The following is a 27763-nucleotide window of genomic DNA, read 5'->3' as shown; positions in this document are numbered from 1 at the left end:
GATGTTTTCAGAGGATACTATCAAAATTTATATCGAAATGAGGAGATTTTTGATCAGGCCGAAACTAAAGAAGCTTTGCGGCTATGGCTAATGGAGTGCGGCTCAAATAATATTCTTGATGAGATTACTAGAGATGATCTAGAAAAAGACATCACGTTAACAGAGGTACAAGTGGCCCTGTCTGATCTTGCCTCCAGCAAAGCGGCGGGCCCTGATAAAATCCCTGTAGAGCTATACAAAATTTTGGGAGAAGATATTATACCCTATATATTAGACCGATTTGTAGGGATCCAGGGGAACGGTAATACACCGGAATCCTGGAAGGAAACCAATATCATAATATTCCCCAAAAAGGGTAAGTCCCCAGAATTACCCACTTCTTACCGCCCAATTTCCTTAATTAACTCTGATTCGAAAGTATATGCAAAGATCTTGGCCAATCGGCTCAGGAGGGTCATAGAGCATCTGGTCCCCACCTGGCAGCACAGCTTTATTCCTCATAAAGGCACCACGGATCATACCCGTAGGGTTATATCGCTGTTTGATATCATGGCTGTGACGGGTGGGCCGGATGTCTATGATCCTCCTTGATGCCGAGAAGGCCTTCGACCGAGTTTCATGGAAATACCTTTTGGGCAGTACTAGAACACAATAACTTTGGACCTGGCTTTGTTAAATCTATCCAAGCAATGTACCAGGATCCAACTGCTCAGGTACAAGCGATGGGCCTCGAATCCAGAACATTTAACATCTTAAGGGGCACAAGGCCGGGCTGTCCCTGTTCCCCTATTTTGTTCGCTCTATATATAAATCCCCTGATTCTGAAGCTACTCTCAAGCACTCTAATAAGACCCATTACTATCGGCACTCATGAAACCAAGATACCCGTCTACACCGCTGACATGGCGCTAGTAACACCTAACCCCTCTGAGGCAATTCAAAACATAGAATATATTACCCAGTCTTTTGGGGCCTTGTCTGGATACTCTCTTAATCGGGATAAAACCTGTTGTGTTTCTATCTAGGACCCTAATTCGATATTCCCGATTCTTGCCCTTATGTGGTTATAATCAATAATATCCTGATAAAGGCATGTTATGTTAAAAATGCTTGTTACCGCGCACGGACACCAATTGGTTTCAAGGCGCTCAGAGACAAGTGGAGGGGAGACGCAGGAGGGCAAAAGAGGCTAATCGTAGGCAATATGGAACAAATGAGTCTTCAGGAGTTTGCGGAAGGTGATGTAATACGGAGTGAGCCGAATTGAGATGGGAAGGGAGTTCCAGGTAAAAGGAGCAAGAAAAGAAAAACAGGCGCCACCGTGCTTCTTGCGTTTAAACCTGGGAGTGATCAAGAGATTATGGGCAGAAGACCTAAGGTGTCGTGAGGGAACGTGAGGGTGAAGGCTGAGAGAGATAAAGGCAGGGGCAGAAGTGGATAGAGATTTAAAGACAGTGCATCCCATTTTGAAAATACAGCGGTACGCTACCGGGAGCCAGTGTAGTCTTTTCAACAAAGGTGTGACATGTTAGTATTTAGGCTGTTGAGAGACCAGTCTGGCTGCCTGGTTTTGTACCAGCTGGAGCCGGTGAAGGTGGTATGCAGGGATCCCCACGTATAGACAGTTGGCATAATCAATACGTGAGGTGACTAGGGCCATGATGACAAGGATGTGAGCCTCTGAGGATAAGTACCTTCGGATTTTCCCAATTCTGCGAAGGTGATAGAAGCAGGCCAAGGTGACAGCATTAATTTGGGGCCTCATCGATAGGTCACTAGAAATGATGACGCCAAGGCGTTTCACAGAGTTGACGGGGCAGAGGGAGGGACCAAGGGCTGGGGGCCAGAAGTTAGGACTCCAAGGATTCGTGGGCCCACCGATCAAAACTAGCTCAGTCTTGCTGGGGTTGAGCTTCAGCTGGCTGAAGTTCATCCACTCGTAGATGGTGAGCATTATTGATTGAAAATTAGAGCAAGAAAGAGGGGAAGAGTCGATGGGAAAGATTAGTTGCAGATCATCTGCATAGTTGAAGATAGTAACAGAAGAGTGACGAAGAGAGGTTGAAGGGGCTGCATAAATAGATTGAACAAAAGAGGGGACAAGGCGGAACCCTGGGGGACACCACAGGAAAGTGAGGATTTGGGGGGCAGAGAAAGTGGACAGCTGGACCGATTGGGAGCGGTGTTGAAGGAAGGACCCAATCCATGACAGGGCTAGGCCCTGAATACCCGCATTTCTGACACGGTCGATCAAGATAACATGATCGACCATGTCAAAAGCGGCCGAGAGGTCTAATAACACTAAGGCCTGGGCCAAGTTATTGTCCGCCCCCTGTCTCAATGCGTCCATGACCGCTACCACCACTGCCTCCGTAGAATGGGCGGGTCTGAAGCCTGCCTGCTGGTCATCAAGACAATGAGTTTTCTCGATGAAGGCGCTCAGGCAGCGGGTGACATAGGTCTCCAGTACCTTCCCGAGATAGGGGAGAAGGGAGATAGGTCGATAATTCCCCAAAACAGCAGGGTCAGATCCGGATTTTTTCAAAATGGGTATTACCACTGCTTTTTTGAAAGCATCGGGGACAGAGCCTGTAGCGAGGGAGCGGTTAAGCAAGTCAAGAAGAGGACCTGGGCAGGCCATGAAAGCGTCCCTTAAAATTTGGGGGGGGGCAGCAGTCATGGGGGGAGCCGGAGCTAACTGCCTGCAGTATCGAGAAGAAAACATCTGGGGAGATAGGAGGGAATTCGTGCAGACAGCAAGGATTCGAGGGAGGGAGGACACTGACATGGGACAGGGAAGGGGGGGATATTATTTTTGATGATAGAGATTTTGTCTATAAAAAATGAGTTAAGAGAGTCGCACAAGGCCTGCGAGGGTTGGGGCTGGGCCGTGACACGATCAGGGAGGGAAAGTTCAGCCACAATGGAAAAGATCTCCTTGGTTTTTGATGCTGAGCTAATGATTTTCTGGGAGTAGTAGGAGGATTTGGCCAGAATAATAGATTTTTTGTATGATTTTAGTAGATCATTGAAGATGATCTTAGATGAAGGGTCATAATTTCGCCTCCAACGGCGCTCAGCTTGTCTGAGAAGTAATTTGTCCGCCTTGAGTTGTTCGGTGAACCAACGCTGGGCGTCGTGTGGGCGTTTGGATTTGATGGTTTTCACAGGAGCAACCACATCGCTGGCTTGGGACAGCCATTGATCCACTGAGGTGGTTAGAGAATTCAGGTAGGAGTGATCATTGGGAAGTGTAGTAGCGAGGGTTGAGTGAAAAAGGGAAATGTCGGCATGTTTCCAGTTGCGTGCCGAGAAATTCGACACTAATGGAGGGCGAGTTGGTAATGACAGTTTCAGTGAAAAGGAAATAAAGAAATGGTTAGACCAAGTGCAAGGGTAGACCAGGGGAGAAGAGATATCCAAGTTGGTTGTCCATACCTGATCAAGGATATGACCCTTGTTATGAGTTGCGGCGGAGATATGTTGCAAAAAATTAAGACCAAGTAATAGGTTTGTGAATTCAGTTGATGAGACGGTTTCATGGGGGTCTAAAGGCCAATAGTTAAAGTCGCCTATAATCAAGATCCTGGCGGAATTAATGACCAACTGAGAAATAAGATCGCCAAACAAAGATGAGAAAGAATGCATGTTAACGGGGGGGCGGTAAACTAAAAGACAAATGAAGGAGTATTTAGGGGACGTGAATTTCAAAGTAAGTATGTCAGAATGTAATATAGGAGTAGTTATTAGGGAAGTGAATTGTAGTTTGGAGCGGATGATGGCGGCTACACCACCGCCCGGTCTGCCAGAGGTCCTATTAGATTGGAGAATATAGAACCCTGTGGGGATGGCGGCCAAGATGTCGGGAAGGGAGTCCTCATGGAGCCAGGTTTCTGAGAGGAGCAGGATATCGATATTGCCATTATCCAGTAATTGAAACACTTCAAGTTGGTGTTTGGGGAGTGAGCGGGTATTAAGGTAAACAATCGAGAGGGAGCAAGCAGCTGGGGAGCTGATCCAGGTGGCAGTGGGGGCGGGGTAACAATGAGAGGAGGGGGCAGGGATGGAAGCCAGAGGGGTATGAGAGGGGTGGGAAGACAATATGCCACAAATCTGGGCAATAGTAGCCACATGGGGGCAGGAGGGGCAGAGCAGTGGAGAGAGTGAAGATCCTGGGAGGAGTAAGTAATGCGACGGGCAACATGCATGGCCCCGGGCCTCGGTCGGCCGCGGACGGGCGCAGACGGGCTTGACTTGTGCGCGACTTCGGCGCGAAGTCGGCGCTCCCGCTGCGCTCGTCCGCTGCGCTTCCTCCAGGTTGCCATTTATACTGCCAGACGTGAACCACTAGACCGCTTACCTGCACGGTGGAGAGGCAGGGCGGAAGTGGTGCAGAGCAGAGCAGGAAGTGTCGCTCGTGAAAAGGACCCTCCGCACAAACGGCACACTGCCGGGGCGGACCGGGGTCGACAGCGAGGGTAATGAGGTAAGCTGTTTACCGAATCAAGAAGTTATAAATGCGGGCGCAGTAGCAAAAAGCACAATGTCAAGTTAAAAAAGTACACAAACAGCTCGTAGTCAGCTGAATTGCAGTTAAAATTATCAGCAGCGCTGAAACACGCCCGCGGCCTGCCCGCCACGTTTGTCTGCCTGCGGAGCCAATCAATGAGCAAGATATAGGAGGAGGCTCAGCAACCACTAGACCGCTCACCTGCACGGTGGATAGGCAGGGCGGAAGTGGTGCAGAGCAGAGCAGGAAGTGTCGCTCGTGAAAAGGACCCTCCGCACAAACGGCACACTGCCGGGGCGGACCGGGGTCGAGAGCGAGGGTAATGAGGTAAGCTGTTTACCGAATCAAGAAGTTATAAATGCTGGCGCAGTAGCAAAAAGCACAATGTCAAGTTAAAAAAGTACACAAACAGCTCATAGTCAGCTGAATTGCAGTTAAAATTATCAGCAGCGCTGAAACACGCCCGCGGCCTGCCCGCCACGTTTGTCTGCCTGCGGAGCCAATCAATGAGCAAGATATAGGAGGAGGCTCAGCAACCACTAGACCGCTCACCTGCACGGTGGATAGGCAGGGCGGAAGTGGTGCAGAGCAGAGCAGGAACTGTCGCTCGTGAAAAGGACCCTCCGGACAAACGGCACACTGCCGGGGCGGACCGGGGTCGAGAGCGAGGGTAATGAGGTAAGCTGTTTACCGAATCAAGAAGTTATAAATGCGGGCGCAGTAGCAGAAAGCACAATGTCAAGTTAAAAAAGTACACAAACAGCTCGTAGTCAGCTGAATTGCAGTTAAAATCATAACCAGCGCTGGAACACACCCGCGGCCTGCCCGCCACGTTAGGCATAAGAATCATATCCATGTTCATTAATAGCCCATGCAGTCCAAAGCACAGCACGGCTACTCCCATCGACTCCTAGAAAGCACAACGCGTTCTTTAAACAAACCAAGCCTCCAGCAGCCTGGGAAATCCCCCCCCTGCTTTTGTTTTGATTTGAACAAGAACTCCTGGAGTCCAGAAAGAACTGTTAGTTCTTAGTGACGTCTTATGTCCAACCTTACGTCAAACTCGGCACCTTTCAGGTATAAATATACCAACAGTTGCCTTAAGCAAGCACACAGTGGTTTGGAGCAGAGCGGCCATCTACTTGCCCAAGAGCCCAGCTTATGCGAGAGCCCACGGCCGTCCCGTTTGACGCACTGAGAGAGACGCTGTCTTTTTCTCCAGCCGAGAAAATCCAGCTCTGGTGTTTCTAGCCTAACCTTGCGGGTTGCTGGGAGATCGAGTCCTGAGGAAAGAGATACCAGTACTCCCACATTCTATTACCAAGGTACGGAGCTGACTAAACCCTTAAGAGAATTCTTGATGCAGATTCTTGGCAAAACAATCTTAACCAACTTAACTTAAACTGCTACTTACTTACTCCTTCCCAAGTATTAGGCTTAGGTCAGGTACACAGGGGTAGGCGTAGTTAGAAGCAAAAGTTGAGTACGTTAATCAAATGTTTTTATGTATGTATATACTTTATCCATTTTAAAATATCATATGGTTAAGAAACCATATCAATGCTTTTACAGTATTATTTAATATTACTACTTTTACTGTACGCATCTTACTTAATGATCAGTATTGCAATTGTGGCAATTCATTTCTCTTGCATGAGAAAGAAGACTGCTCAATAAATAACAACTTTTATTGAAAACGCTCGTCTCTCTATTTCTCTGCACTCTGGGGAAACTAAGTATGCGCGGTTGACTGAGTGAAACAGCTGCCTATTGTTTTCACACAACTCTAGAGATACACTCTTATTCTGAGGGAGCAAAGTTGTCATGTTTATGCGGTTGTCAGAAACTGAATCCCTTCTTGTCTGAGTCAGGGAAGTTCATCCCTCCCTATTCATTCAAGAAAGTTTCTAGTGACCTCTGAGCTAGCTGGCGAAAACCTAAATTAAGTTTAACATAGTCAGTAGAGACCTAGATGACCTCAGTCCTACGTCTACACTGCTGTTTATGTTATTCCAATGCGCAGAGCCTATTGGGAAAATAGGAACTGCACTACAAACCATAGTCATTTGTACTAACAATACTAAATTTAATGATTCTAGAAAGGCAGTTAGTGCCCTGTATCTTGGTGTATCCATATCTTCTGGGATAGAAAATATTAACAAACTTAACTATGAGCCCCTATTGAAAGTCATAAAGAAAGATCTTATGAGGGTCAACAGTCTTCATCTCTCAATTATCGGTAGATGAAACTTTCTAAAAATGAATATCCTCCCTAGGATATTATATCTATTTTGGGCAATTCCTATAATAGTGGAGGACAAGATGATAAAGGCCTTTGAATCACAAATCTCTAAATTCATCTGGGGCTACGGCAAAGTAAGGAGATCTTTGAAACTTCTTTCTCTACCACAGGAGAAAGGGGGTCTGGTGCTCCCAAACATAATGTATTATTTATGGGCTATCTAAACAACTCGTAAGAGAGGGTCCGAGGGAAGTGTTTAACGACAAAACAGGCTGATACCCCCTGTAAGACTACCTAAATAACAACAGAGCCTGTAAGTCAAATGGTGCTGAGGTGTGACAATTTAACATTGGTATGATTGCACGGGAGTGAACCTAACTAAAGACTATCAACAGTAGCTGATTAAGTCCTATCAGCCCACCCAATGGCGGAGCCTCATCATGTAGGACTCCAATACCGAGGTAAGTGTGCAATCGCCCAGTTGTAATTTAGTTATGCTTTACTAAACCATGGTTTGGTCACCATCGTTGTTAGATTTGAGGGGGAGGCTGATATGTGCAGTGCAGGAAAGGAAAATAAAGTGACGTGTGTTAAAATGGCTATCAAGGCAAACAAAGACCTTTATTAGCGTTTGCCTGGACGTCAGATTAAAAAATAGTGAAAAAACAGTGTGAAAAAATCACTGTTTGACTTGCTTGGTAGAAAACTAAGTAAGATATAAGAGGGCCAACATGTTTCTGCCTTAAATGTGAAGGATCACTGGCATTCGTCAGGGCCGAATTAGTATCTGCTACTGCAAGGCACTATAATATGTGCTAAAACTAAAGAGATATACAACAAAGTGAACAAAACTGAACCATCCTACCACATCTTCTCAGTGTTGTTGTGGTGATGCGATAGGTCTTTCCTGTGGAAGTACAAAAAGAACGAAAAAGAACAATGTAGACATTGCATTTTGACATTGTTCAAGAGTTAAATCTACATCAACCATGCTATAGTCGGATGATGTATCGTGCAAAACCAGTGAAGACTCTCAAACCTCAGACTGGACCATCACTCATTGGTAATAGTCACATACAGAGTGCATTATGATACGTCACCCAGTGATTAAAATAATGTACACAATTTTAACACTCACCCAGCTGTGTGTGGGAAGTGGACCTCACCTCACCCGGCAACTGCTCGGACGGATAAGGCACCGCTCTGAACATACAAAGACAATATCTCAAAAGATGCATGTCTCTGGGGTATGACCTCAGTATATTAATAAAACCCACATGCTTTCTCAACTGTCTGTCACGTGTACCCACCCGGTGTCCAAGGTGGCCACGTCTAACGAATACTGCATCTAAACCTCCAGTGTAATCAAGAGGATGCTCATTAGATTTGTATTAAAGCAACTACTGTTTCCCAACTAAACTAGTGAGTAATGGTGTTGATTACTACTGTTTAGAACCAGTGGGAAAATAACCCCACTTACTAAAGTCCATCTCAACAGCAGAGCAAAGGATTAGAGAAATGCTGTTCAAAACTTAGTGAAGGGGAGTCCTTCTGTTCTTATCTATTGACTAGGTATAGGAATCAAACACTGAACTACTTAAGTCCATCCTGTTTACGTAACCCAGTCCCTGCTTACCTGTCCGTCGGTACCTTGAGGCTAAATGACGAGCCGAAGGGGAGGCACCGAACGAACGGTCTAGCGTCTATTTATAGCACTGATCCATCTATAATGAGGCACAGCTGAGTGTCAATGTGTACGTGCTGCATTTGCGCGATACACAGCTTACTACATCCTCGCGCTTGTACACATTCAGGTAATCAACTAACGCGCATGCGCGAACACAGGTACGCCTGCTCGAGCGCACCGCGCATGCGCGTTAGTACAGCGCTGACTAAGTCTGTCCCGGCACGGCGCGAGACACTGCTAACATGCAGTTATCTCGCGCTTGCGTGTTATGACCCCAATCTAGCTCTATTACTCAATATTGGAAGGAAAAGGGGACGCAATTGTATTCCGAGTAGCACCGCGATAGGACAGGACCCATGTAAAGAAATCTAATTTAGCAATGTAATGGGTATAAAGTGTAAAGCCCCATAAGTTAATAGCCTCTCCCAGAGAGCGTGAAGTGAGCGCTATTTTGCCGAAAATTCGCAATGACAAATTATACATCTAGGGAATTAAAAAGGTCCTGGGCCAACTTAGAAGGAGACCTTAACCCCTACAGTGGACATAAATTCCTAGTGGATGTAGGTTGATGATGGATATACGATAAGGGTGTCAGTTATGAGAGTCAAAAGTAGACTGGTAGACTGTGTTAAACTTGAGAACCTGAAGGCGGTCAACAAGGAGCCTGGTGTTATCAGCACCACAGAAGGGTAGTATTTACTCACACCTAAACTGACTCGTTGTAACCACCAAAAGTACACATGGCAAGTGGTCCACCAAAAGTACACATGGCAAGGGGTCCACTGAGATTGACAGCCAAGGAATATTGTCATTCAAGCCATAGACATCAGAGTGCAATCTGTGAATCCACCGTTGCTCCTTCACAAGTATTAGGCTTTGGTCAGGTACACAGGGGTAGGCGTAGTTAGAAGCACCAGTTGAGTACGTTAGTCAAATGTTTTTATGTATGTATATACTTTATCCATTTTAAAATATCATATGGTTAAGAAACCATATCAATGCTTTTACAGTATTATTTAATATTACTACTTTTACTGTACGCATCTTACTTAATGATCAGTATTGCAATTCATTTCTCTTACATGAGAAAGAAGACTGCTCAATAAATAACAACTTTTATTGAAAACGCTCGTCTCTCTATTTCTCTGCACTCTGGGGAAACTAAGTATGCACGGTTGACTGAGTGAAATAGCTGCCTATTGTTTTCACACAACTCTAGAGATACACTTTTATTCTGAGGGAGCAAAGTTGTCATGTTTATGCGGTTGTCAGAAACTGAATCCCTTCTTGTCTGAGTCAGGGAAGTTCATCCCTCCCTATTCATTCAAGAAAGTTTCTAGTGACCTCTGAGCTAGCTGGCGAAAACCTAAATTAAGTTTAACATAGTCAGTAGAGACCTAGATGACCTCAGTCCTACGTCTACACTGCTGTCTATGTTATTCCAATGCGCAGAGCCTATTGGGAAAATAGGAACTGCACTACAAACCGTAGTCATTTGTACTAACAATACTAAATTTAATGATTCTAGAAAGGCAGTTAGTGCCCTGTATCTTGGTGTATCCATATCTTCTGGGATAGAAAATATTAACAAACTTAACTATGAGCCCCTATTGAAAGTCATAAAGAAAGATCTTATGAGGGTCAACAGTCTTCATCTCTCAATTATCGGTAGATGAAACTTTGTAAAAATGAATATCCTCCCTAGGATATTATATCTATTTTGGGCAATTCCTATAATAGTGGAGGACAAGATGATAAAGGCCTTTGAATCACAAATCTCTAAATTCATCTGGGGCTACGGCAAAGTAAGGAGATCTTTGAAACTTCTTTCTCTACCACAGGAGAAAGGGGGTCTGGTGCTCCCAAACATAATGTATTATTTATGGGCTACTCTCCTCCAGGGAATGACTCCCTTACCTAATGTAAATCCAATGACTACAAACGCAGTAGAAAACAGGATCCCCTCAATGTATGATCTAGCTGTGGGGGACTAAGCAAAGGGGCTCCTGCTGAGACAGATAGAACCTTCCTATTACAAGAAGGTTAAGTTCAAAATTATAAATAGCGCCTGGAAGATATGGAAGAAAGTCTCTAAACATCTGGCTATCCCAAAGATTAATAAATATACACCGTTATGGCACTCCTTTTTATTATCTAGGCAAGTGAATGACGATATTGCTAAGAGGTGGGAAAACCAGGGAGTAATTTCAGTGGGTGATTTTTTTGATGCTGTTACTAATGTTAGGTTCTCCAACCTTCAAAACAATTTTAAAATTCCAACCTCCGATCGTTTTAAGTTCATCCAGGTAAACACCATTCTTAGCTCAAAACTTTCAAATATTTCATTGTCTAACATCCCCATGCATGAAAATATTGGTAAACGAACTACCAGGATAGGTACACTGTGAGGGCTAATAATGGATCAACAGCAAGACGATCTGGAGATAACAGAGACTGTTTGGGCAAATAAATTGAATAATCCGAATGTGGATATTGATATCGTGCTACTTGTCACTTTTAGGCTATTTATAGCATCCAGCCTCAAGGCCCACTTATATGTGACCATATATAATTTATACTATACACCGGCAAAGTTATTTAAATGGGGAAAAAGAACAAACGATAAGTGTCCTAGGAGCGGTACAGGCCCCGCCCATTTGCTTCATATGTTTGCTGAATGTACGGAGCTAACTTCCTTTAAACTAAAGATATCTGAATTTTAGGAAGAAATATTTGGGCATAAAGTTGCTATGTCCTCTACCCTTTATCTACTGGGATATGATAATACCCTAGGGCACAGTAGAGAAAAGAAACCTGTATGTTTCTTGGTACAGCTGTATATAGAATAATCCTAGCTGCTCGTTGGAAAGATGCCGACCCCCCCTAATTTTCAAATTTGGCTAACACGCTTTCTGGGGATTTTTAATCAGGAAATGGCAATCTATTCAGCAAAGGGTAAAAAGGCTAGACAACGTGGTATTCAAATTTGGTCACCTATTATCGCCTTGAAAAACAGTTTTAGGAACATGTAATGATTAATTCTTTCTTAGGTTGTCAGACCGTATGAAATTACTATTTAATATTGTGCAGTTTTGAATGCTTGTGGGTGGGGGGGGTAAAACCTCTGTGGCAAAAGTATTTATTTATCTGTATCTATATGTAGCTCTTAATGGATTTATGTATAACATTGAAACATTCTATTCTTGTTTGTACTTAACTCGGTGTTGCTTAATAAAAAATATTTTAAAAAAAAAGAAGATTAGCATAGTGTGGCTACAACACTTCTCCCTTGCAGGAACAGAGCTCCCATGCTCCAGATATGCCTCATCTGAGTCAGACCTGGAGGAGATAATGTAACTTATTGTCAGGCCTATCCACACCACCATTCAATAAAGCAAAATATGGAAAGAAAACAAATGTAAACAAAGGAATGACACACAGGCTCAGAACTTGAAAACAATTAAGAGTTCAGTAAAGGTGCTGTGAGTGTGTGTGTGTGTGTGTTTGTGTGTGTGTGTGTGTGTGTGGGTGTGTGTGGGTGTGTGTGTGTGTGTGTGTGTTTGTGCGCTGGCATCTGCTGGCAGATGGGTGGTGTTGTTTGGGTTGGGAGCAGGCAGGCCTCAAAAAGAGTTTTGTTTGGCTGGGGTGGAATCAACAAGGCAAAATGCGTAGCAGAACTCGACAGAGTGACAAAAAAACTCCACAGACTTCCGCAAGGGGCAGAGTGCAGTGCAAACTGCAGTTCCTGCTGATCTTCCTGCCGCTCAAGTAGAAATTCTACACAAGCTGCATCTCGTTCTCGCCAACTTACCGTTAGTGAGCGCAAGTGAGGAAAAAACTCTGCTGCACTTAGCGGAGTGGAGTTTTCTGCACTCTGGGAGCTCCGCAGTGTGCTGAAAACTCTGCAAACCCCGCTGATAGAGTGCGGGTTCACCTGCCAAGTATTTTACCATACTCACCTGGGCCCATCAACACATACACACTTTGAACATGTAAACCTATGCTGAACCAGTGATTTCATTTTAACTTTTTTGGGACCTATACCTGACTTACCAATCCTTGTCACCGGTACCTAGAGTCCTAAGGGATCAAGGGAGTTAGCAAGAAAATAGGAAGTAAATAAACATTTGCACTCATAAAATAACCACAGACTCGGGAGAGATTTATACGCTTTATCTAAATAATTTCTTTAAATGTCAGTGTCCATACTAAATTAATCAGAGCTTGATCAAATAAGAATAAAATCAAAGCAAGATGATATAAAAATATCATGAAATGTTCTTTAAGCATTTAAATATAGGAAGGGTAAGATGAGGGAAACAGCACAATGACATATCCCACTCAGCTTTATATTTACCTAGAATGGTGTGCAGACCAACCCTGGCCCCGGGCTGGGATAAATGATATGACCCCCGATAGTGCAGGTGCCAACAGGATAGAATAGGTGCAGACCAGAATCAGGATTAGTACTGACCAAATTGAATCAGGACAGGACCACCACAGGTCAGGACTGGCACCCGCAGCTAAAGTGCAACCCCAGCGTCACACCCCTCTCTGCAGCTAACAGTCGGACCCCGATTAGGTTATCGATCTCCTTCCCAGAGCCCCGATTGGGTTATCGAATCTTCTGACAGAGTGCTGCGCCAGCACCTCTGCTCTCGATCACCTATTGAGTGCGCTGGGTCAGTGACAGGTCAGCTATTCGGACAAGTCGGACAATCTAACAAGCTAAGCCTACCATAGATATACCATTTTCCAGGGCAGTGTACAAACTCCCAATGTTGCAAATGTGTGTATTCCCTCAGTTTTATTGATCAAAAGACGAGGAGAGGTCATCACACCATATCAGTTATGAGGTCATGCTCTTCAATATTCAGATTAATGTCCCGCCCAATATTTTTTTTTCCCATGCACTTTTATTCCACCCGGCAATGAATGTTCCAATAGTAAATACAATGTATTATGTGACATCCTCTTGGAAGTTCAGGAGGTCGAGTTCCCAGGAACATCTTCTAGCAAGTCGGAAGTTGGCAGGATTTCAGTGCCATGGCTTGTAGACTCGGGTGAATTTGGCGCATGCCCAGTTTCAGGACCCAAGATGGAACATCATTGTACTCGATTGGTCAGAACACGAGCTAATAGCAAAGTCAAATAGAAACAGTTTTAGAAACTTTTATAAATGAATGCACTGTATACCACTTTATTTTAACTAAAGCATTAGGGATTATACAGAACGAACAACTTAGTAAAAGCAGCAGAGCAAGCTTTTAGAACATGAGAACATAGAGCAGCCATCTTTAGTTCTAGTTCACAGAAGCAAAGCAGTAAGTACCTCATGTCACGTGAGTGTGACAGACGCATGCGCAGAAAGGTTCCCGCGTTGCGACTGCAATTTTAGGTCAATCGAGTTACTGTTAGTAAAATCACATATGCATACTTCCTCAGCTTACTATGAATGTCATGTTTTGCATTCTTAATAAGATGAAACATGTTGGTTAATACATTATTTATTATATTGAGAGGGTTGAGTCCAAGCAAGGTGCTTTACATGTGAAAGCTTGCTCCATCACCGAAAAGGGAGGAGAGTTCACCTCGCAGGCCTAATAATGTGGAGAGAAACTAAAAGAGACCCATAAAACAAGAGAGTGGCAAAATCAAGTGAAGTGGAGAGAAACTGGAGGACATTAGGAGGGTCAGGAGCAACTGTACTCGTTGAGGGTAAGTGGAAGGGCAGAGAGCAATGGGATGCATTGTGGGTAGAGGGAGTGATAGAGTAATGAATAGCCAGATACATAGCAGGGAAAGAGAAAGGGACTGGAGCAGTGGCACTGTGTGAAGCAGTGAGGTGAAAGTGGGTGGGGCCAGAAGAGAGAAAGGGTTGCGAGGCGTTTTGAAATAAAGTAGTTGCTGTGACAAAAGTGAGATGATTTTCTTACACTTCAGAGCTGTAATATAGCTCCTCAGTCATTGGAAGGATACACTCAAACATCCAAATAATGTGAACTGAGAGAGCAGTGTTCATTTGGGCTTAACCAAAAGGTTACTTACAAAGTCTCAAGCCAATGGGTAAAATAGACAGTGGTTGATTTGCCAGACCCAAAGCCTATTCTATACATTTTGTAAGAACTAAGGGTACCATTACGATGGCAGGCGGACAAAGTCGGCCAACCACCGTAAAGGTATGCAGGACCATCTGCCAGAGGTGCGGCGGTCCCGCTGTGGCCATTAGGATGCCACCACCACTGTGGCATCCCCCATCCACAACATTGTGGTGGGCAGTGCTCACAGCACCATCAGCCACAATGCTGTGGATGCACGTTGTGCATTGGCATGCACAAGGTGACAGGCGCCACATTGTGCCTGCTACCTTGTCCATGCCAATGTAGGGAGGTACCATAGGTAAACACCATGTGCACCCCCCACCCCCAACACTCTGGGGGCCTGCAACAGGCCCCCAAAAGCCGAAACTGCATGCCTTTTGCTACCATGGAAAGGCAAATTGACGCCGGCATCATAATATGGATAGTGGTGTCTTGCAGACACTGCCACCGTATTGTGGCAGTTTTCCGCCCGATCGATGAGTCCGCCCACCATCCTAATGGGCCTCTAGGTCTGGTCAGTCGGTTGCACTATTCAATCTGGACCTTAACCCCTTCCATGTTGATGACGGCTGGGAGCCGTCATGGCACACAGTGCTCGTGTGCTGATGACGGCTCCCAGCCGTCATAACCACGCCCGCTATCGGATTGTGCCGCACAGGAGCGGAATTCCGGTCGCGGGCAAGGGGTTAAAGGAGGCTGTTGAGGGGAATAGAGAGTGACAAGGTTTGATCAATGATCAGACCTGTCATGCCTTGTCCTGTTGTTTTAAAGCTGACCAAAACATATAAACACTGATCATTGTATGAAGATATTATTTCTGAACTTCATAATCTGTGAAACAGCTAGGTGAAGTATACTGTATGGATGCATATTGTAAAATAAACTAAATACATTAACTTTTTTTATTGCTTTGGATTCGTGCAAAATTAAAATTAGTCTATATATATATATATATATATATATATATATATATATATATATATATATATATATATATATATTTACCACCAATCTCTCCCTTACTTTCTTCTTCACTGCATACCCTCCTTATGTACTAGTTAGCACATCTCATACTACCAGCCTACATTTGTCTAAGTATATAAGTGCCACGGCGTCCCGCTACTTTTTCCCCATCTCTTTCTCTTTCTCTCTCTGCCTTTCACTGTCGTTATCTGTTCTCCTATATCCTTCGCTTTATGTTCTTTTTCTGTCTCCTCAGTCGCTATCCTGTCACAACTTTTCTACTACACACATCACCCTTTGTACTCAAAACCAAATTGCCTGTAATCCCAAGATGGGCAAAAATGAATATAAATTGTGGATACAATATACAGAGTATTGGATTTTGCCTAGAGTTCCCATTTTATGTGAGCACATTTTCTCACTTGGGTGATCTGTTCGCCAAAAGGTGATATGTGCCACAAGTTTTGCAGAACTCTTAACTTTAAACTTCTTCCAATTTATCAGGGCCTTCTGCCCCTGGCAAATATAGCAACTTTAAATTCAAACATTACGAAATACACTCCTGCAAAGCAGCAGGTTGTAGAAAGAAACTAAAAGGAGTGAGTTGTGCTGAAGAATTTACAGAGCTAGCCACACATAGTGTGTACAAGTCAACCATTAAAATGCATTGTTTTACTCTCAAAATAACTGATTTTCCATTATGATTCTAATGTTCGCATTTGTAGAAGATGAAAGCCAGATGTACTAAGCATTGTAATGGTTACCAACTCTCCAATTGGTGTGTGACTTTTAAAATGCTTTTAATAATGTACTAATCGTAATTTATGAGTAGATAAACTGTTACTGACTCCTAAAATGGGATTGCAACCCCATACTGAATTGTTTTTTGAAAGTGGCATCTTGTAGGCGTCCTTTCCAAGAATGGGATCAGTATTACATATATCAATGTTGTGAGGTAATATTGTATTCATAAAAGGGAAATGGTACCATGGACTCTGACCCCCTCAGTGGATCTTAAAAAAAATTGTTTTAGAGTAGGCAGTATTCCAACGACCACTGGCACTTTTTAATCAAATTTGTTGAACAAAAAAAACATACTTAAAAGAAACAAAATATGTATCTCTTTCCTTTACGGAAAGGTCTGCTTAAACATTAAGTTTTCTTTATTGAGATTCAATCATAGGCATGGTGGGCTGCTGACCCTAGCAGGCCAACATCCCTGTGATGTCCTCCAATTGGGTTGAATCACAATTTGCAATCTACCTCATACATATTAATTACATATTTTTAATTGGGACCCACTCCGAATTGTATTTTTGCAAAACTAGCTATTTGTTCATAGGTGAGTTCGTAAACAACTTCCTGGTAGCAAAATTACTGGCCGTAAATTGAGACCAGCATTTGTGACTAGAAAGTATGTACATTTGGTCTAGTTTTCTCCCAAAAGTTAATATATTCATCTGGCTATAAAAGTGTTTTAAAAATGTGTGTACATGTACTGCTGGACAATACATTCATCAAATAACTTTTTATAAAGTAATTCACAATACAAACCAACAAGAAAACCACTAAGGCGTTTTATCTTCTTTTAAACCAAACCCTGGAAGAGGCCGTGTATATGACTACTGAGTTGCTGAATTTACAAATGCTGTTCCCATTGCTATGATTAAGGATTAATTTACCCTCATCCAAATAATGTATTGTTTCATTGTGATAAACTATTTCATATATTGCAACATTGCAGGCCAAAATTATCAACAATGATATAGCAGCGATTGCTCAAAATCCCCAGTGCATATGCTTATCCGTTACCGCATCTGTACTTCAGTCATGAACTTTCACCATTCGCATGTGTGATCCATTCAAGAAAAAGCCTGTAAAGGAAGAGGTGTGGTGCAGCGGCCAGGGTGGCTGACTCCGGAGCGCGGGGCTAACAGTTCGATCGCCAGAGGCAGATTAGCTCAGCACCATGTGCCTCAGGGCAATATCTCCCTTAATCTCCCTGATGGCCCCCAGTGCCTTGAGATCCCTAGGGATGATTAGTTTGCGCTTTACAAATGCTGGGTTATTGTATCAAACCTACTACGCTTAAACCGCTTGTTCGAATGTGGTCAAACTCCAATTACAACTTTTTCTTCTAATACAATCCTGTTTGAAAAACACATTAACCATCATCAAAAAACGTCATGGAACACATTAGTCAAGGGGGATGATTGGGGTTAATAATTTTGGGCCTGCGATATTGTGATTTATGAAATAGATTATCACAATGTAGCCAGGGATACCACACAAGATGTAAGCCATCAATATGCGAGTTGGGCATATGCTGTGGACAATCCCTTGCCATTTGCATTCATTGATACCAAAAGTATGACAGTTATAAATACTCCTATGGGGTATTGCTTAATCCACACTGATGTTGGCGCATGGCACATGGCACTGTTCCTTGGGTAGCAATATGTTGAGAGAGAGAGACTTGCATGGTGCGATAAGCTGCACCGTTGGGAAGATTGTGTGCATGAGGAACCCTTACTTTTTGTGAAATACAGTTTGGATGAGAAAGGGGAAGTATGGATGAGATTTGTACTGTTTTGAAGGTAGGATGTGATCCAGTCGTGAGCAGTCCCTTCTATTCTGGCTTCATAGGTCTTTGGATTAGAGTATCATGGTCAACTGTGTTGAAGGTAGCTGAAAGGTTCAAGAGAAGTAGTGAATTGACCAGTTCCTTTCTACTGTGTGTTTAAGGTCATCCCACATAGTGATGTGGGCAGATTGTGTATCTACTCCTGGACAGAATCCTGTTTTAAAGTCTTAAAGTACTGAGCTATCGTCAATGAATTTTGGTGAAGAATTGCGATCCTGGAGTGGTGGCCTCCAGTATTGGTTGCACTGGATTGGTGGACAGTCAATACGAGGCCCCTGCCTCTGACATGACAGCTCTCTCTGCTCTCCCTGCCCATACACTGTGAAACTCCTATTATTTGCACCCTCCACTACTTCATTGAGACAGACCGTAAGTGACACTCACCCTATTATTCCCGCTTTTGCTCTAGCACATTTACTGTTCGGGGATGAGGTTTTTTCTCTGTGGGTTTCATATGCAGCTTTGCTTCAGGATATCCTGTTAGATGTGATATTGTAATGCTATGATATTTTCCTTGCTATGGTTTTGGTTTCCCCACTCTGACACAATGATCCTCTGGCACCACAAGGTGCCCTTTGTACCCAGTAGGTTTCTAATGGTTTGGGTGACCATCACTCGGTGTTTATGGCACATGACACCCAACTTCTGAGTTGGCTCCTGTAGGTCTGAAGTCCTCTGCTTGGGTGCCTGGGCGATTACTGTTTTGGTTTGGGTTGGGGGAAGCCACAGGTCTTCAGGATGAGTGTTTTTGATTTTGTGCTGGTGTGTGTCCCAGGTGATTGACTGTGGGGTACACATGGGGCTTTCCCAGGCATAGATATGTGAAGATTGAGGTGGGTTGTAATGGCCAGTAGGGTAAGGTAGTGGTCCTTCCAGATTTGAAGGGAGCAGGGGATTCTCTGCTGAATTTGACTTGTCTCCTCAGCTGACCTTGGGATTCACTCGTAGTGATGGTAAATTTGCCGGTTGAGTGTCTTCCGCTCGGTTTCGGACACCTGCACCTATGGATATCTCGTTGTATTCTGGTGCAGTTTGCCCTGGTTACAAGAGAAGGGTGACAAGTGTAGGTTAGGGTGAGGTTAGGGTAATTGACCTTTTTATGGCAATAAGAGGATACAAGGGTGATATAAGGGTGACTTACATATTTTTTTTATTTTTTTGTTGATCGTGTCTTTGCCATACTTTATTAATAACGTACATTTTCGACATATTTTTTAGCATTTTGTTCTTGCTGCATGGTATATGTTACTTTTTTCTGTGCTTGTGACAATGCAGTGACTATTCTTCCCCTCCCATTGCTCCCTGGAATTGGGCTTTGGTACTTGGGAATTGCAGTATGTGGGTAGGACACATTTAGGGGACCTGATAGACCAGGGTTACTTTGTTGCTTTTCTTTGTATGCATTTATACTTGACTGAGTGCTTCCTGATTAATGAGTAACCCCAGATCTGTTTTCAGAATACTGGCATGGTTAAATGCACATTTAGCTTCATTCTAGTGATATTTCGCAAGGCTGAACGTGAACGAGAAATGTAAGCAAATGTGTTTCCCTTACTCTCATCTCCACCCTTTTCTCAGTTTCCGTGGTTATAATCTCTGAGACCTAGCTTCAGTGAATTAGCTTGTGGTGCGGTGTCTAGTATGAGTGAAACTGTTTTAACATGGTAGGGGCAGCTATTATGACTTCAGTAATAATGAGGCACAGCCCCTCCTGGGTCTCAATAATGATGCAGTGCCATCTCTTCTACTAGAGACCATGGACTTTGCTAAAGGGCATTGCATGCATGGCATGGAGCTGCTCTAAAAATGGCAGAAACGTGTATAGAAAAATTATGATATAGAACTGGACTATTAGAGCAAGGATGTGGAGAAAATGGGGTCCGGGAATATAACATATAATAAAAATAAGTGTAAGTGCAGGGATAGAGGTAGATCTAGACGCAAAAGAACAGCAACCCTAATACTACCAGGGACCACTTGCTTTAACTGCAAAAAGCTTGGCCATTGGTGCAACACCTGCCACCTCATGCACCGACCGTAGTGCTGTAATGGAAGATCACCACAGCACACCCTGGTTGCCAACTTAGCACCCTGCACCATATGCACCCCTGATGACTCATTAGACTGAAAGAGTAAGGAACTGAGACTACAATGGCTGCAGAGCCTGTTCCCACACTTAAATAGAGAGGGAAGAACAATGATGGAGGTGCATGATTGGTCATTCAATGCCATTATTAAGGCTTTGGAATTCAGATTAGTGCAAAAAGAACAATTGATGAACAGAATGCTGAACAATTTTCCCACATTCACCCCAGTACAGAGATCTGGGACTACATCCATTGTTTTTTGCTCACCATGCCATTCCAGTTTGAACCCAGCCATATGCAAATCTGTCTTGACCCTGTGCCCAATGGAAAGAGTCCAGCCCGAACTGCCAGGACGGGACCTCCCTGGATCGAAAACAAGCATCATAGGACCAGTTTTGGGATTTCACCCCTCATCAGCCAGAATAGCTTGACTCCAGTGGCATGGAGAGCATAGGACCCATGTCTGGACATACCTGTCCCACTTCAGATAACAAATGCAAAAAGAAAAATTGATGGACAGAATACAGAACAATGTCATACATTCACCTCAGTACAGAGATCTGGGCCTAAATCCATCGTTTTTTTGCTCACCATATCATTCCAGTTTCAACCCAGCCATATGAAAATTAGTCTTGACCCCGTACCAATGGGAACAGTCCAGCCTGAACTACCAGACCAGGTACTCCCTGGACCAGAACCAAGCATCCTAGGACCGTTTTCCGGGTTTCCCCCCTCCTCAGCCAGAATAGCTTGACTCCAGTGGCATGGAGAGCACAGGTTAGTGCCACAAGCAGTGGGAGATGCAACAGGCATACAATCCACTGAGCTGCTCCCTGCTTCGAACTTAACCCATGGAGTTGATTCACTGCAACAAGATACCATTTACATTGACCATCTTACTGTTTTTCTGTTGAGGTAGTTTTGCGATTTGGCTCTGTGGGCCTCTGGTTTAGTGGCAGATGGTAAGGGACTAATCGAGGGAGTGTCTGTATCGCTTACCAAGAGCTAGTCCAGACATACTAGCGACTGTCTGGAAGCATTGCCAGTGTGGAAATCTCTACCTCATGTTTTTCCTGTCTTTAAGCGTGATGATAGTCCACCTGAAAGTTCAATGACACTAATTTCCACACTAATATGAAATGTATGATAGCCACAATTCATTCAAATTGGAAGTTAATATATTAACAAAATAGGAACACACCAATGCTTTCATAATAGATATGGGAAACAAAGAAGGCTTGGGTCTAAATAATAACTGGTCTAGACCACTCAAATTGAAACAGCAAAAAACATTGCCCAGGTTGGTTGGTTGTAACGACAAAGTCTAGTACCACTTATCCAATTGGTCTAAGCGGACACACTTTTCATTTACTATTTTTTACTTGATTTTTCATTTTTCAAAAACATCATTCATATATGTCTGAAGAATGATACCATTTCAGTAGCAAAAATTCACATAAAAATAACAGTGTTCAAAACATAAATTTGACAATCACTGTGAATGAGACATATTTACATTTACACAATATATACAAAAACACCGACATAAAATGCCTATCTTCATTAAATGTTTGAGGCACCAGTCCTGATGTACAACCTACGGACAAGCGAGGGGCCGTTCGATATTTCTGCTGGCCTGCTCGCTTGATTATGCTGGAACCTGGTAATTACTAGGGTCAAAGTTCAGGTATAATTTATCTACAATCGAAGTCCTGATATGCCCTTCCTGAATCTTGTTCCAGCATCGAGTCAACGCGTTTCGAACCCACGTGTTATTGAGGGGCTCTCCTCAGGACCTGGACTGCAAACTGTCCTGTATTGTGGAATGTAATGAAAATAAAATAGTTGTGTAAGAACAACTGATCCCTTCTACAGTTTGCATTGGAATTCCCTCTATCTCAACTAAGAGTACCTGAAATGTAGCCTTCGCGGAGCAACACTGTTCTTTTTCTCAGTGGCACTGCGGTTCTGTGTTTCTGCAGGTATATAAAGAATGTGTCACAAATGCCTAGTTACAATGTTCTCTTATGAGAGGCTCGGTCAATAATATGCCACCCAGCGTGGTAGACTTTCCTACCTCATAGTGGAGCTTTTCTCAGATGATTCGAACTCGTGGAGGTGATGCCTGGTACTGTGTGCTGTGAAGGAAAATGGAGCGTAGATTGAATTGTCTGTGTTCGATATCTCACTAGCACACACCTCGTCTGGGGCATCATTTGCACATACCTCAAAGACGGAGGAGGCGCGAGTCAATCGCAGTGGTGCAGGAGATTTACTTCAAGTTCCTTCCGGGTCTGTTGATGAAATATGAAATGCACATTGAGACTGTGTTGCTGCCAGTTGCGTTGGTGAAGAATGTGTTTGCACGCGCTTGACACTTATGTCTGCTCAGAGTCCAGCATTGAGTCTGTCTCTCCGCTCTCGGCTTCCGTGCATGTCGTCAGCTCGTGGGGCCGGGCTTGTCGATGTTTTGTGCAACAGCGCGAGAGGATCTCGTGGCGTTTTTTTCTCTCCCCGGGGCACTTGGTCTTTGTAGTGCACACTATTAGTTCGTCCCGTTCAATTGATGTGTGCAGGCATCTTCAACTTCACAGTTTGAAAATCTATTGAGATGACCATGGGCACCACTCTTAACTTAAATTGCTCAGCTCAGACAGTTCATTTAAACCAACATTGGTTGTGTTAAATTTCAGAATTAGGAAGGCCTCCCTGCGTGATAATTGCAGATCTGGGTCACCTCCATATTCTTGAGCAATTTTAATGGATGACAGAATAATCCATTTGAATTCATTTGGGCCATGCTTTTGTTCCAGAAAATGGGATACAAGTGGGGCAGACATTACCTTGTTCTTTATCCTGTATCGGTGTTGGATGATCCTTTGTCGCACTTCCTGCGTCGTTTTGCCAATATATATTAGCTGGCACGGGCAGTTGATGGCATATACAACGTATTTGGATTTACAGTTTGTGAACACGTTGTGTCTCCAGAATATTTTGCCATCACTGAACAATGTGCCCTCTTCAGTGGTGTCACATACCGAGCAGGTTCCACACTTGTGATGTCCTTTGACTGGACCTGCCCCTAGGATTGTACTCTGGACTGTCTTTTTTACCAGTGGACGTGTTGACACTATTTGCTGCCCAATGCTGCGATTTTTCTTTAGTGCAAAGAGCGGTTTTCCAACTTGGGGGATGGCATCCTCCACCAAGTGCCAGTGGTTCCGAATGATTTTCTGGACGGATTGTGTGTAAGGGCCGAATGTGGAAACACAGACCATGCGTTCTGTGGGCGATTTATTTTTCTTTTGAAGTAAATGTTCCCTAGGTGTCCAGCGGGCCCTCTTCATCGAGTGTTTAACCAATTTCCACGGACACCATCTTTCTTGAAGCTTTTGACACAAAGCTTCACCATGTATTTCAAACTCTTCACCCCTTGAACAATTCCGTCTCACCCTCAGGAATTGTCCATAGGGGAGGATGTTTTTTAAATTTCTTGGGTGGTAGCTCCGAAAGTGCAAAGCATTGTTCTTGTCTGTTTTTTTCAGATAGAGAGAGGACATCAGTCCTTCTGGGGTATACTTGATTTCGACGTCCAGAAAAGGAAGAGATTTACAGTTATATGTGAGACAGAATTTGATGTCAGGGCTGCGGTTGTTGAGCCACTGGTGAAAGTTTTCCAACGACGTGGGTGAACCTTCCCAGATACACAGCACGTTGTCGATATATCGCAGCCATTGTTTTATGTGTTGCTGGTAAGGGTTATTGTTGTATACGAACTTATCTTCGTATTGCGCCATATACAGTATTGCCATTTCCGCAGCGAAAGGGCACCCCATCGCGGTTCCTCTGATCTGTAAAAACAGATCATGCTCAAATTGAAAAAAAATCCTTTTTAATGCCAGAGCGGCCAAACGTAAAATTAAATCAGTAGGCACTCGATGTGAGCGTGGTCTCCTCTCAAGATACACCTCCATGGCATCTAAACCATCCTGTTGAGGAATCTGTGTGTATAGGGACGTAACGTCCATTGTTGCTAGTATTTGCGTTGTTGGATCAAATTGAAACCCTTCCACCAAGTTTATAAATTTCATTGTGTCCCGTAAATGTGCCAGGACCTCCGATACACATGGTTTTAGGAAAACATCCACAAATTTAGATACTGGTTCAAGGATCGAATCACAACCAGAAACTATCGGTCAGCCAGGTGGTATTGTGGCATCCTTATGGACTTTGGGTAGGAAGTATAGATGGGGGGTTCGAGGATGTTTTTTCACAAGGTATTCAGCCTCCTTTTTCCCTAGGATTCCTTTCTCCTTTGCATCATCGACAATCAATGTGATCTCTTGTAATAGGTAACTAGGTCCTAACTATATATACCTACTGGCTATCGCCAGTAGGTAACATATACATATATATATATTTATTTATTATTTTTATTTTACATCCGCACATCCGGGATGTATTTATACAAACATTACATTTATATATATATATATATATATATATATATATATTCACTGAAAAAACTATAGGTTTCACACTAGTTATAGTTAGGAATTAGCATTTAAAAAAACTATTACATTTACTGAAAAAACCATAGGTTTCACACCAGTTATGGTTAGGAAATAGCATTTAAAAAACCTATTAAATTCACTGAAAAAAACATAGGTTTCACACCAGTTATAGTTAGCTGGAAATTTTACTGACATAAAACCATTGAAATTCCCACGTTATAGTTAGTTGGACTCACTATAACTTGCGCGCCTGCAATGCACTGCTGATGACGTCACATATTACATCACTCATGATATGGTCAGTGACATCACTCATGACATCACTGATGACACCATCCAGTGAATGTGTGTCTTTCTGTAAAATAAATATGTTTTATATATGTATTTGTAAAGGTCGATGGAAGAATACATTTTTAAATAAGTGTCTAAATGGATGTTTTAAAAAAAATTGATTGGTTAAGTGGCTTATTAAGTATATCTTAGTGAATACATATATTAGAAAGTAATTTTTAAATATTTATATATAAGTATCAGTGTTTCACTTTGTGTATAAGTGGCTGCATGGGTTGGTAAGTAGCTACATGTGTGTGTGTAGGGGTTATTAGATGTTTTTTTTAGTATCAGTATGAGTGTCTGTATGGTTTGTTGGGGGTATTACTTAGCACATAGAAGCATTAATGACTGACTCACTGTTTGTATGTGTTTTGAAGACAGCATATGTGTTGGATTGTAAGGGTGGATGAGTGTGTATATGTGTGTGTTAGTGAGTGAATGCCTGCCTCACTAGTGTCTTTATGAGTAACTACATATGTTTTAATCTAGTATATGGGAGTATTGATGTATATAAGTGAGTATGTGTGAGAGTGAGAGATTGAAAGAGTTCCTGCTTGAATAAGTATGTGTTTCTATAATTGATTGCTTAAGAGAGTAAGTATGTGTAAGTTTCCTTAGAAGTAATGTGCTAGTATGTGTATAGTTGTATATGCATATAAATGGATGTTCAATAGTTTATTTGCATGTGTGAGTATGTGTGTGAGTAACTTTTGGATGACTGTCGGTGTGTAACAGGATGTATATGTGTTTCACTACTTATGATGAGTGAGTATATGTATGAGTGAGCATATAGAACTGTTGCTGAATGAGTGGATGTGTATATAAATGGTGGAATTACTGCATTGGTTGTTGTAACTGGTATGGGTATCTCAATTTTTTTGAAAATGTTAGTTTCTATTTTTGAATATGTGTTTCAAGGGTTACATTACACTGAAAGGAGGTCTGTCAGTCTGTCACAAGGATGGTGTCATCAGTGATGTCATGAGTGATGTCACTGACCATGTTATGAGTGATGTAATATGTGACGTCATCAGCAGTGAATTGCAGGCGCGCAAGTTATAGTGAGTCCAACTAACTATAACGTGGGAATTTCAATGGTTTTATGTCAGTAAAATTTCCAGCTAACTATAACTGGTGTGAAACCTATGTTTTTTTCAGTGAATTTAATAGGTTTTTTAAATGCTAATTCCTAACTATAACTGGTGTGAAACCTATGTTTTTTTAGTGAATTTCATAGGTTTTTTAAATGCTAATTCCTAACTATAACTAGTGTGAAACCTATGTTTTTTTCAGTGAATTTAATAGGTTTTTTTAAATGCTAATTCCTAACTATAACTGGTGTGAAACCTAAGGTTTTTTCAGTGAATTTCAAGGGTTTATTAATAGCAAATTTCTATAGCTATGAAATGTAATATTTTTTAAAATGAATCCTATATTGTATATTTATATAATACTATTTTTTTTATGTTTTTTTTTTAAATTTTTATTTTTTTGTCCCCGGAGCGCTCCCGGGGCGCGTACCGATGCGCTTACCGGTAAGCGCAGTTTTGCCGTGCACCAGTTCGCGTACCGGTGAGCGCCCCGTTTTCGCTATTGCCGCGAACGAAAACATCATCGTGACGTATCGCGTAGCCGCGTGATGTGTGTTATGACGCATGGCGTGAGCGCACCCGGAAGCGCCGGAGCACATACGATTGCGCTACGTAAGCGCCCCCAGGCGCGCCCCGGGCGCGTAGCTTCAGCGCGTCAGGTCATGTGACCTGAAAATAACACTTTTCATTGGTTCAGAACACTTTTAGTTTCCAAATGATGAAAGCCCCCACCTTTTTTCCTCATTCTCACTTTGTTGTTTGAGTGAGGAAGACCTGATTCTATTGTTAGAGAAATGGCTACAGTAGCAGCAGCAGCTGGAGCATCTGCACCACCACTACCACCACCACAAGGACCACCACAACATCACATTGGTGGTCAAGAAGAAGAGGAGGAGGAGGAGGAGGAGGAGGAGGAGGAGAGAAGGCAGACAAGGCATTTCCTGCCTGAAGACAAAGCCCCATAGAAACCTAAGGAGCACTTTGTATGGGAGTTTTTTGAAATCCCAAGGGGTGCAAAGAAGATAAACGCTGCAAAGGTGACTTGTCTCATCTGTGGCGCTGTACTATCCAGGGGGAACACTGCAAAAAAATATTCATTTGGGAATCATACAATGATTCGGCACATGCAACGATTGCACCCCAATAACTATTCTGCAGCAGAGGTGAGAGAACTGTGCAGAATCCTTCCACAATCGTCTGCCAGCACCTCAACAACCAAAGAACCCACTCCATCGGTTCCAGAAGCAAGTCAGATGGTTCCAAATATGCAAACTAAGTTTGGTGGTTTCAAAATCGTTTGCATATATTGTGGCAAAACCATTCCTCATGGTGAGAAGAGTATTACCCTCATCACCATTGCTGGTGATAACCACAAGTGCCCGAAGAAACCCTAATTTTTTTCCTGTTTTTTTTTTCTCCAGTTGAGCCGTTTATAATTCCCTGTTTTTTGTTTCTCCCCATAAAAAATAAAAAAATATAAAACTGTTCAGAAAAGCCAAAAAAGTAAAAAAATTAAAAAAAAACAATAAAAAAAATATAAAACAATAAAAAGAATTAAAAAAACAGTTCTTTTTAGAACTACCTCCAATTT

Source organism: Lissotriton vulgaris, chromosome 9, assembly GCF_964263255.1.
Source record: "Lissotriton vulgaris chromosome 9, aLisVul1.2, whole genome shotgun sequence".
Classification (NCBI taxonomy): Eukaryota; Metazoa; Chordata; class Amphibia; order Caudata; family Salamandridae; genus Lissotriton; species Lissotriton vulgaris.
This window is presented reverse-complemented; position numbering follows the sequence as displayed.